Here is a 12,233-nt window from a genome sequence, read left to right as displayed (position 1 = left end):
CTCCACCCTGGCCGCTGTGGCAGGTGGTGCCGCACCCTTCCCTGGGGGTGGGCTTTGAGGTTAGACTATGAGCTCAGGCCTGACACCCAGGCACATGGGGCTCAGAGGGCAGGGGGAGCCCCAGGAGAACTTCTCTGGCAGAGAAGGCAGTGTCCTGCATGGAGCAGGAGGGCTGAGACCTGCAGACGCAGATTCGGGCCTCAGAGCCAGTCCCACAGCCCTGATGGTGGGTTTGGTTTTGTTTTGTTTTTCAAGATTTTATTTATTTATTTGACAGACAGAGATCACAAGTAGGCAGAGAGACAGAGAGAGAGGAGGAAGCAGGCTCCCCGCTAAGGGGAGAGCCCGATGTGGGGCTCGATCCCAGGACCCCAGGATCATGACCTGAGCCGAAGGCAGAGGCTTTAACCCACTGAGCCACCCAGGCGCCCCCTGATGGTGCTTTCTAACCAAACTACCCAGGTCATCACTCTTCCAATATTGGCTTTCTTTTCTTTTCTTAGTAGTTACCCAGGCTTTACTCTATTTTTCTGAGTCTGTTTTTCTAAGCCCTAACCGGTCCTCCTGAAAACAAGTTCTATTCTTCCAGCTCTCCAAGGACCGGAGAGCCCCACTCCCCGTGTCTCTTTTTTTCTGAGGTGTTCCTCTCCGTGAATTCAGTGGTCAGTCTAGAGACAGCATCCCCAGTGTCAGATTTTAGAATAACCCGGGTGCAGCCCCAGGGCTGCCACGCCCTCGCTTTGTGACACTGGCAATGTACTTAATCTCTCTAAATACCCGTTCTCTCATCGAGAAAGTCATGGCAATTTGACATTTACCTTGTGGGGTTGCTATAACCATCACATCCAAGTACCCAGCAAACAGAAGCTGCCTCCTAAAAGCTGGCCAGTCTCGCTTCTAGTGTTCTTTTTGTGACATTCTCATTGTCATCTCCATTAGGCGTCTATTTTTGGAATGTCTGCTGTTTAACAGCATCAAGCCGAACTCCACATTCCCAAGAACACTCTTACCTGACAGGCAGAATTCGGCATGTTCCGTTGTTGTGTCAGAGCTAGGATATCCTCTTCTCTCTTCCTGAGAGGGGATCAAAGCCCTTCGCCAAAATCTTCAGTTTCTCATGGGAGATCCATTCCAGAGTGAGATTAGCCTTTGTACTTTTAATGTTTTGTTTTGTTTTTCTCCTTTTTCTTGAAATCAGGGAAGTTTTGCAATGAGATCAGCTGTTTTTTCCAATACGTAAGAGAGTGGATTGCCTGGGAGGCTGCCGTGAAATCTCCCGTTGCTCAGTTAACAACGTGGTGAACTGCCAAGGACAGCCTTCATGGTACAGTAAGGTGAGACTTTTAAAGAAACAGTTCCAGGAAATTCTATGGCCTGACAAAAAGACAAAAGTATCATGTGTAATGTTCATATCACCTGGAAGTAGAGCATTTATTTCCCCAATTCCAGCACACCAACCCCCCAGTCCCTGGCCAGCAGCCTCCAGAGATGGGGCTGGACACTTGGGCCAGAGGCAGATGTGTACTCAAGCACCTGTGACAGATGACTGTTGCAGTAATGCATTGAGTAAGTTTTTCTGGAGCACCTACTATAGTGTTCCTATCCTAGGAGCTGGGATGCCATCAGTGAATAGCACTAGGAAGAGCCCCTGTTTTGCATAGCCCTGCTGAAAGGGTTAGAGCCCCACGTGGAAGCCACACGGGGTCTGGTTGTGTCCTACCCATGACCAAAGGGTCCTACCCAGCTGGTGGCTGGTCGTTTGCCACGCCCCTACCCTGGAGCCCCCGAGGGCACAGCTGCCCTGGTCAAAGACTTCCCAAGCCACAGCCTGGAGGGTTGTGCCAAGTCTTCGGCTCAGCCAGTGGTGTGGAACATCCTACAAAGTCTTTCTGGAATATTCTGGAATTCTCGCTTCTTCGGGGGATGCTCTAATTGAGAAACATTTTTCTTTCTTTCTCTTTCTACCCCCTGGATGATTTCATGAGTATCTTAATAGGAAACAGAAAGGGGGTGCCTGGGAGGGACCTAATATCCCCTCCCCGACCTTTGTCATCTTCTTGGGTGCCTCTCTCCTGTGTTGTCTTAAAACACTCCATCTTAGTAAATTTAAGGTTGTCCCACTCACACCGTGTGTCCTTTTAATGACATTTTTTGCTGGATTATGTACTCAACCTTTTTTTATATAAGAGGTATTCCTTTGAGATGCCGCCAATCTGATCTCATTGGAAGTTTATGAGAAAATCCAATATGCTCGGGTCCTACCACCGAGAGGGCGCGCGCCAGCATGCCAGATTTATCCACAGCTCCAGTGCAAACACGGCTGATCATTCCCGGCTTTGTCCTGCGCTCACTGGTTCCAGAGTGGTCTCTGGGGCTCCGCGTTCCTGCCAGAATGTTCATGACATCACTCATATTATTAATAATTACAGGTTATTCACAGATGGACGGGCAGATGGACACACGGCGACAGAGATTGGTTTAATCTCAGCAAGGCCATTTCCCCACACATCTCCCTTTGCCCACTCTTGCTACCTCCCTGGAGGAAAAAATTCATGAAAAAAACAAAATGTCTATGGAAGAAAAATGAAAATCCTGTCGGAGGTTTGGTTGCATTTTCCCCCTTCAGGAGGAAAAAATGACCCGTTCCCCCTTCCCTTTCTCAACGTAGCCTGTGTAGCGTGTTCCTTTGTGAGCCTTTGAACTATAAACATTCCCGAAGAAAGGCGCATCTCTGTCCCTCCTCCTGCCCTTGGATTGCTGCGGGCTTGATCTGTGATCCAAAGTTCACAGAGGGGGAAGGAGTAGAGCGGAGTGTGTGTGTGTGTGTGTGTGTGTGTGTGTGTGTGTGTTCATTGCTTGGTCCCCAGTTACTTCCTGGGTTTTCTGGAAGGAAAATGGAGCACCCTTCAGCCTGTGGGGCTGCAGGGCCCCTCTATGAAGACATGTGCTTGCTAAGGACAGGACTCCTGGACGCTTCTCCTTGGTCAGCTTTCGAGGTGGCCGGCACCCCCCTCCTCAGTCAAGGTTTGAGGTCACTGACCCAGACCGGAGCTGCTCCCCGCACCAGCACCAAAGCGGCTGTCTATATTGGAGCTGGGGGAAGCTGCCAGCCAGCGAAGCCTTAGAAGCTGTGTGAGGAAAGATTCCCAGAGCGTGCCGTCCTGTGGGCTCAACACTTCTACTGTGGGTGTGGCCCACACACTTCCCTTCCTCGCACAGCTCCTCCTCAGTCTCGGACAGCGTAGCCCATGGTCTGAGCGCTCCCTGCTCTTCCTTCCCTACCTCGGCCAACGGGTCCAGACCGCAGGTTCATTCCCACCCGGCCCAACTGAGTCAGTAAAACTGCCTGAGACACCACATCTCTCGGCTCAGCTGGGCTTCGCACCTGACTATGGAATGCCCAAGTCATGATGTCTAGGATCTTAAAGAACAGACAGACCCTTAAGACCTTTGCATATCATTAAGCCAGGCCTGCTCCACCCTTGGACGTCCTGTGAATACCTGTTATCCCTACAGGTTCTAGACCAGTTGTGTTTGTGGCCGTGCAGGAAGAAACACAGCTGCTTTACTTGCAGGTGGAACAAGTAAGACATAATCGTAGTATCATCCAACTGGGAAAAAACAAAAACAAACAAACAAACAAAAAAAACAAACATTTTCAGGGAACGGCTCACCTTAAAAGTATCTCTCCACACAAGACAGGTTCGGGTCAAAAAGCTACTGATGATTTTTTAAACACCCAGGTACTTGACTGCATTCAACCTGGCTCACGCAGTTTCCTGCCAAATCTTTCCGTGTGTGCAAACACCACCTGGCCGTCAGAGTCTTGGCCACAGGGCTTTGATACAACTTGTGTAAACTTGGCCTCCAACTGCCAAGCATTTCTCTATCGCCCAAACTCAGAAATATTGGGTCTTCCTTGGGTTCGTGGCAACCCCATGATTATCAACAGAACCTTTATTTTTCTGATGAGACCTACCCTATTTAAAATGCCAGAAAGGTTGCCGATGGAGCTGCTCGGAGGAATTCACTAATTTTCTCTTATGAGGCTGTGATTCGTGCAGAATGCCTGCCGCATGGGAACTGCTTAATAAATACATTCTTCTTAATAAAAAGATGCATAAGTATAAAAATGTGGACTCTATCTCCCTGAATGCAATCGCATCCATCCCACTGCAAAGGGCAGGGTCATTCTGGAATGAGTTAATGGCAAAGAGAGGAAGCAATCCGGCTGTCCTGCTCGACACATGCAGCACACAGCTTATTAAATATTGAAACTCTTTAGGAAGGTCTACTGACCACAGAGCCCAAATCGTCTGCGGTGATTGAGAATACATGATTTCAACAAATCACACCCCACCACCCCAAGCTGCCCCACCAAACCCCCTGCCCCCAGGATGGCCCAAATGCATTTATGCCGACGCCTCCCCACCATTCTCAACTAGCAGAAATGCAAGGCAGACCAGGGGGCTGGGCTGGGGCTCTATTCTGAGGCTAGCGCACCGCGGCCCGGATAACTGGCCCAGCTGGGGCTCCTACCTTTGACCTCAGCTTCATTAGCACAGTGCTTTTGCCCCCTGAGCCAAGGAGGCTCCTGAAATATAAATCAGCTTCCTTCTCCCAATTCCCCATGCCGCTAGCCCAGGTGCTAATGAACAGGGCAGTGGCCAAAGTGTGCAATGGGAGAAGAAATAGATTTGGGGAAGCCACAAATTGGATAATCTACCTCTGGACAATGGAGAGGTGGATTATGATGCTTTCTATGCAAAATTCATCCACCTAACTGGGCCCCTCTGACCAGCCACCACCACCCCTGTGCCAGCATTTCCAGGCTTTTCAGTGTCTCCAAAGGCCTCCGTGTCCTCCCCCCCCCCCACGCCTACCACCCACAGATGTCATTTCTGCAGGCTCCAGGCAAAAAAAAACAAGATGGCGCTCCAGCAACCCCCAACGGCCTCGTACATTTAAAAAAGAAAAACACACCTATGCTGCAATTAGGATCACTTTGCTCCCAAACTTCCTGCCCATGAAAGGATGGATATTTTGATCAGAGCTGGAGTTGTTTGTTGCCGCATCCCTAATGCCCTGAGCTGGGGCCAGTCCGCCTGTGGGTCCTCCCGCCTCAATCCCCAGGTCGTGATGCTCTGGAGGACCAGCTTGCTCACATTGTTGTCTTGGACTCCTGTCTTCCAATTGTAGAGCAGACTGACGCTTCTCCCTAAGCCAGGACTTCTGCTCCCTTCTGAAATCTGCATTTGTTTTGAACTCATAACCTTGATCGCCCTTCAAGAGTGGGTATTTTCAACATCAGCGCCCTGCGACTCTATGAGCTTCATCTATGTAGTGATGCTGAGGCCGGCGTGGCAATTCCATTTTTCTTAGCAGCGCTAAGCAATCATCATTTATCTTAAAAATTGGCACATTCCTCCAAATACATTCATGAGAAGGTTGGGTGTCCACTCCAATGAGAGTCAGAATCTTAAAGAAAGCATCTCCACCTACTTTCCCACATCCTAAAGCTAATATGAAAAAAAAAAAGATAGGCATCCTGTGTTCTACTGAAACAGAGATTTGGGGGAAATAGGCATTGAAATGCATGAGGTGAAGTGCATCTGAAAATATAAGCTCAAAATGTCATTCCATAATGAAACAAATACCAAGTAGAGGGAGAAATTCTAATCGCATACATAGAGATCAAGAACGTATTGCATTTCTATGTAAAACAAACTGATTTCTCACAACTCAGAAAGAAATTAGAATTATTCATTTATAACTTCATAGATGAGGTTTTGCCTCTAACATCCCACTAATCCCTATTTTCATCACAACTGGGAAGGAAGAAGTAGTCAAGCTTTTTACTTTGGGGACATCTGAGCTCCTCGGAGGGAAGAAAGAGATGCCTTCAGCCTATTTTTCTTTTAAAAAGCATGTCATCAATAATTCTAGGCCGAGGTTATGTGACCTGGTTCCCATCAGAGAATAGTGAGACACAGGTGCCCGAGCTCCCGTAGCCCCCAGCAATGGGCACACTGGACCCTGCTCCAAAGTAGAGGGGCCCAGGCCAGCCAGGGACCAAGGGCATTAACCTCCAGATGTCAGAAGGTAGCTTGTTGGTATCAGCCAGCAGACATTTTCTGAGGAGAGCCAAACTTCCTTAGCTGATGGTTCATGGCAGAAAAGAAAACGGTCTCTAAGCGGTCAGGGTCTGTTTATTAGCACAGCCAAAACGAATGTCACCATCCACAAGGGACATTGGCCACAGGAAGCCACTGCCCATTTGTGAGGTCATTAGAGGTCACAGAAGAGATTGTCTCTAAGCCCAATGGAAAGAATTAGGAACACGGCCCTGCCCCACTGACTCTAATGACAAGACCCCCAAGGTGGGACAAGGAGACATCTCTCAACTGTGATGACAAAACACTGTCAAGAGAGGCTCAGGACCCTGGAAGAAGGGTGCATGGTGGCCTGCCTAGAACTTTTTGTTGCTTCTCTTAAAGCAGTACAGATGTCCCGTGTGTGTGTGTGTGTGTGTGTGTGTGTGCGCGTGCGTGCACGCATGTGTGACTTCATACTTGCATACATGCATTTGTATGCACATACCTTCATAGGAAGGAGGTGGTTGAGGACAGTTTTAACTGGCCTGGGATCTGTGCCTGGACTCCCATTGCCTGGAAGGATCTATGCCTTCCTTCCCAGGATCCCCGATAGAGAACTCTGACAAAAGGCAGCTCCTTCCTCTGGTCTCTGCTTTTTTTGGAAAATCTCCTCTAAAATCCAACTGGCAAGGCAGGTTTCACCATTTCTTGGGTGGGATTCATGGGATAGGTTTAAATCCAGGGTCGTATCTTACTCAGGTACAAAGACCAGTTTTCTGACATGGGAATAAGGATGAGAGTGCATCGCTCTTCACAAACATTGTGAAGACCCCATGGACCAGCGTCTCTGTGACCACCTACCTCAACTGTCCTCAGAGAGTCACAATTATGACTCGACCATTTCACACAGTTATGCAAAAATTGGTCTACATGGCAAGAGGGATAATCTCCACCTGGCTCTTATTGGTGAAAAGTTTCAGATAGTTCTGATGAAGTCTGCTGCTTTTAGAACGGAATATCTTTTGTAGATACAAAGTCTATTTTATTTTATTTTATTTTATTTTATTTTTTAGGGAGAGGGTCAGGGGAGGGACAGAGGGAGAGAGAGAATCTTACATAGGCTCCACGTCCAGCATGGAGCCTGACACCGGGCTTGATCTTGGGACCTTGAGATCATGACCTGAGTCAAAATAAGAGTCAGACACTTACCTGAGACACCCAGGTACCCACAAAATGTATTTTATAATAGTAATTAGGCACTAGAACTGACATTTTTAAAACTGCCAGGCTCTGACTAGACACAACTTCCTTCAGGTGTGCTATGGGTTGAATATTGTTCCCCCAAAAGATGCTGAAGTCCCATCCTCCTGCCCCTGTGAAGGAGATCTCATTTGGGAATTGGGTCTTTGCAGCTGAACAAGTGAGAACAGGGTCATTGGGGTGTGCTTTAATCCAATATGACTGGCATCCTTATAAAAAGGGGAAAACTGGACAGAGATAGACACACATAGAATGAAGATGATATAAAAAGACAGGGAGAGGACCACCGGGAAATGTCTGAGGCCACCAGAAGCCAGGAGGGGTGGGGGCTGGAACAGATTCTCCTCGCAGCTCCAGAGGGAACCAACCTGGGTGCCATCTTGATCTGGGACTTCTGGCCTCCAGACTGTTGAGACAGTACCTTTCTGTTGGTGAACCTCCCAGTCTGTGGTATTTGTTATAGCAGCTGAGCTGACTAATACAAGGCATTTGAACAGTCTATGCCCTCATCATCACTGAACTTCAGGCAGCTCGTGTTTGCTCTGTCTTCTGTTGTGGGGGTAGGGGGCCCTCCTGGGTCCTCATGGCCCCTGAACTTCTGTGGGGAAGTTATGGGTGATTAGTCTTGGAAGACCAAATGCATAAATAGACAACAGCCAGACCATTTACAAAAAGAGAACGATGATCCACAAGCTCTCTAGTGTCCAACATAAGAAGCCAAACTACAGGGTGCACTGCCATTGCCTATGGCAGTCTGGATGTGGACAATACGGCCAGTTTCCTTCATCTTTGTTCCTGCATCCAAATCGGGACCCACCAGAGAAAGCTGAATATCTTCCCCAAGCTCTGCCTCTGGTGGGCTGCCTCCAGCTTCCCCCGGCCAACGGCCAGCCGCCAGGCAGGCCCACCTGAAGCCGTCCTCTTTGTACTCTAAAGCTCTTCTGCTACTCTGCCTGCCTTTGACTCTCTGCCCAAAGCAAGGGATGAAGGCTGAGCCCCTTGCGATGGCAAGTTCTAAGCAAATACCCTCTGTTTGCTCTCATCTGGGTGGTCTTTGTTTCTTTCCACAGTCCGACTCCCATATGATGTCACAAATTCCACGAAGGGAAAGCACATTATAGGTTTCAGGAAATACTTTTTGGATGGCAGAAAAAAATGAATGAATGCTGTCATGACAACAAATAAATATTTGTTGAATGACTGAGTGGGTTTTGCACAACTTGTATAGATGGGAGAAAAAAGATTTTGGAGACTATGAGACACTACCATGCATGAATTACTTGGTAGCTTTGGGCTGTGGTCAAACTGGAGGAAATGGCCAGATTGTGAGTTTCCAGTTTACAATACAATATGCATTATTCTTTCAGCCTTATTTACTGTGGTATTTTTCAAATTATAATAAATTTGCTTTCTTCTGAATATTCAGATGCTTCAAAAGGTACCCAAAGGATACAATTAGCCCCTGGGGAAATATGCTATCATGTGCACATATCATGTTTTGCATAGGCTTTCCATCATCTACATAATTTATGTGCCTCTGCATAATTTTGCCTCTTTTTATGTTTTCTATGTGTTTGTGAGATAATCTAGAAGTCGGTTTCCTACCATCACAAACACGGAGAGAACTCAAGTCAGCTCCTTCACCCAATCTGCTTTACCTCCAGCGGACCCCCTAGAGAACCCTCAGGAGACCATAGCCTTTCATGGGCACCACACATCAAGGCAGGAAGAAAGTAGAGGTTCAGGCAGCTTTCAGGAATGAAACAGAACCTTGTCCATTTTCATATTCTTCTGGGTATTCACCGGGGTCTCTGATGGATGGTGCTAGCATTTTAAAGCTCTTTAAACTGTTTATAATCCTCACTTTGGTTTTGAAACAGAAAAATCATGCCAAAATTAATGGCTTTTTAAAGTTCTGATGTGAGTTGGTTGCATACAAATTTCCCTAAAACTGAGAAAGTCCCTCACCAGGGGAACAGGTAAGTTGTGTGCAACCCTGCTCGGACTATAATTGATTTTTCTCTCCCAACAGCCTTTTCTATTTCTCATATTTTTAATTTCTGTATCTCATGTGCTTTCTTTACTGCTCAAATCTCTTTATGGCGCAGTCATTAGATGCTGAATAGAGTTGCCTCCTTGAGCAGGGACCCCACATGGGGATCTCGGCTCGGGCTTGAGCCAGCTTTGTCACAAGGCCAGCCCTCCAGCCAGCCTCACCTGAAGTCAGAGCATGCCAGAATCTGTCCTGGCCTCCTTTGTCATGGGAAAGTAGTGCTATAACTTTAAGACTGCCCTTGACTCCCATCTGGGCCAAAACATGGAAGGAACATGAATCACGACCATTTTTGGAAATCATCCTACCCTTACCTCATTTTCATGGATAAGAACTGAGATCATGCCAAGCACAGGAGGCCTTCCTTAGGCCAAGCAGTGGAGGAGGGTATTGGAGTCTGGATGACTCCTTCTCTCTTTTCTCTCTGGAAAGAGCTATTTGGAGGGGAAAGTCCAAAGAGGGCAGGCATTCCCAATCCACACACATCAGGCGCCAGACTGTGACATGCACTTCCTGAAAGCAGCCAACCAAGGAGGAGGGTGTCGTCCCCGTGGACTAGAGCAAAACCAACTGGCCACAAGGGATCAGGCCTCTTCCAGGTGCCCATGAACCATGTGCATGCAGCCATTCCTCCCCTTCTCAGTCAGGAGCCACTCTAAGCACTACAACAAAACTGTAGAGACCACCAAGGCCACCCCTTGAGATACCCCACCCCATTTGTCTATACAGTCATGCAAGAGGCACACCCAGAAGTCACCCATGAGAGGTCATACAGTACTGGGAAATCAAGGTGGTTCCACATATAGATCCTAGGACAACATTTTCCCAAACACCTTTAGCAACTAAAAAGATATCCTATTGGACAATATGAATACTTACATATTGAAAGCAGAGATCACTGAGTTAAAAGGAATGTTGGCTCAAAATTTATAATTTCTGCCGAATAAATATCAGCATCTATGAGGGCCAGGACAAACTCATAGAACTGACAAGAATAAGACATCTACATGAAAAATAGATCCTCCTTGTCCCAACACAAAGCACTGTCAAAAGATCGAGCAAGGAAAGAGAAAAAAACACTACTTCAGTGGCCATTGTTAAAATCTTGCCTCAGAAAATCATGCCAGAAATCAGAATCAAAGGCATGAGGAAATCTATCTTCAGACTGGAGAATATGGTGCCTTCGTTTCTATGGTTCCATGCAGAATCAGCACAGATGTGTCTACTGAAGGACTGCTGTTTCCTCTGGGCATCCTTCTTCATGACACTGACCTTCAGACCACCATCTGACACTGCGTCCCTTCCAGGCATTGCCTTTGACTTTGGCTCTCCCTCCTTCTCCTGTTCTCCTCTCACTTTTCTGCCTTTTCCTGATTGTTCTCTTCCTCTTCCGCTCTTCTCCCAACATGACAGCTTCATTCTGATAGAAGCTCTTTCTTAAGTAAACTACAAAACATCCACGATCCTTTCTAAATTTAATACCCAGATCAACTGCCCTCTGTTTATGAATAAGCAAAGTGAGACACAGAGAGATGAGGTAGAGGCTAGTTGAGAAAAACCCAGGGCAAACCACAGTTCACGGCTCCTATACACAACTCCTAGAATTCCTCCAATTGAAGGGTTATTGAATTTGGTAACAATGGAAAAGGTGGCCACAAGCTCCTAACTATAAAAAAAAGAAAACCTTTTAAGCAAAGTTGTGATCTCGGAAAAAGTGGCCACTCATCTCACCAAAACACCACCCAAAGTACAAAAGAAAACTAAAAACAGGGACGAAAACATGTGTATATGTCACCCTCCCGTGCCCACCGTCAGTGCAGGCTGAGGCTATGTGTGACCCGGGGCACATTTAAGGAACCTTTCTTAAATGGAAAGGCACCTCTCCTTAGTAGGTCAAAATTTTGAAAATACGCTCCTCTCAAAGGACCTATGGTTCATTCGACTTCCTCACCAAGCACAACCCAACAGAGGAGAGGAGCCCTGCCGGAAGATACAGGCAACATACAAGTGGCACGAAGGTGTCACTGAAGGAATTCTGTTTCCATCAAGAATCCATACCTTGTGAAGGAACAAGAGTCCAACAAAGAACAGAGAGCTGCTTATCTAAAGCTAGCTTGAGGCATAGCAGCTTGTATGACTACAGAACTACATTATTGAACTATGTAATTAGTTTTTTCTTAATTTGTTCCTTCTACAGTAATATATACTCCTTGCAGGCAAGAGCCATAACTGTCTTGTTTCTAGGGTCAGCACCAAGTGAAAAGCACTGTACAGAAAAGGAGCAGGATTGATACTAGTTGAGGGACTCATCAAATGGCTGAGTAGAGGGAGACCATCTTCCAGGAAGGAACAAACCTGTCGGACTGTCCACGGCTCCCTCTCCACCCCTCACCCCAGGCTGTTCGTCTCTTTGCATACACTTGTGCCCATTAATAATCATTACAGTAGCACTAGGGATGGTGGAACCCGCCCCATCTCTTATGATCATTTACCAGACCTGGAGAGACCTGCTTTCAACAATAAGCAAAGAGAAAAACAAACCCCAAAGATGCTGTGACATTAAAGAACGAGAACTCCCACTCTGAAGAAGGGCACTTTTAAAAAATATATTGACACCTGCCAAAAATAAACCCGGGAAGTTGGATAGCACCTATTGGAGCTCTCAGAAATGTCTTTAAATAACAGGAAAAGAACTTCAGAAGGAAGAGATGAAGGATGAACGCATAACTAACAAGATGAGGGGCAGTGAGTCATTGAAGGGAGCCAATCAAGAACAAATTAAAGGAAAGAAAAGATGTCAACATGGAATAAGCAGGACCAGAGGC

The 12,233-nt window shown here is 47.0% G+C and overlaps 1 long non-coding RNA gene across 7 annotated transcripts in view; it reads right to left on the bottom strand.

Moving 5' to 3' along the window:
* Positions 1-12,233, bottom strand: part of LOC125085205 (uncharacterized) — a 47,040-nt gene that overhangs the window by 22,330 nt on the left and 12,477 nt on the right. For all 7 annotated transcript variants that reach the window (XR_007122811.1, XR_007122810.1, XR_007122807.1 and 4 more), the window contains 2 exons: positions 2,173-2,384; positions 1,011-1,374 (listed from right to left, as the gene is read on the bottom strand). This is a non-coding gene — a long non-coding RNA (uncharacterized LOC125085205). The remainder of the gene's footprint in view (positions 1-1,010; positions 1,375-2,172; positions 2,385-12,233) is intronic.

Source organism: Lutra lutra, chromosome 14 (assembly GCF_902655055.1).
Source record: "Lutra lutra chromosome 14, mLutLut1.2, whole genome shotgun sequence".
In the NCBI taxonomy this organism is placed as follows: Eukaryota; Metazoa; Chordata; class Mammalia; order Carnivora; family Mustelidae; genus Lutra; species Lutra lutra.
Note: the sequence above shows the minus strand (reverse complement) of the source record. Positions and strands in the feature narration are given on the sequence as shown.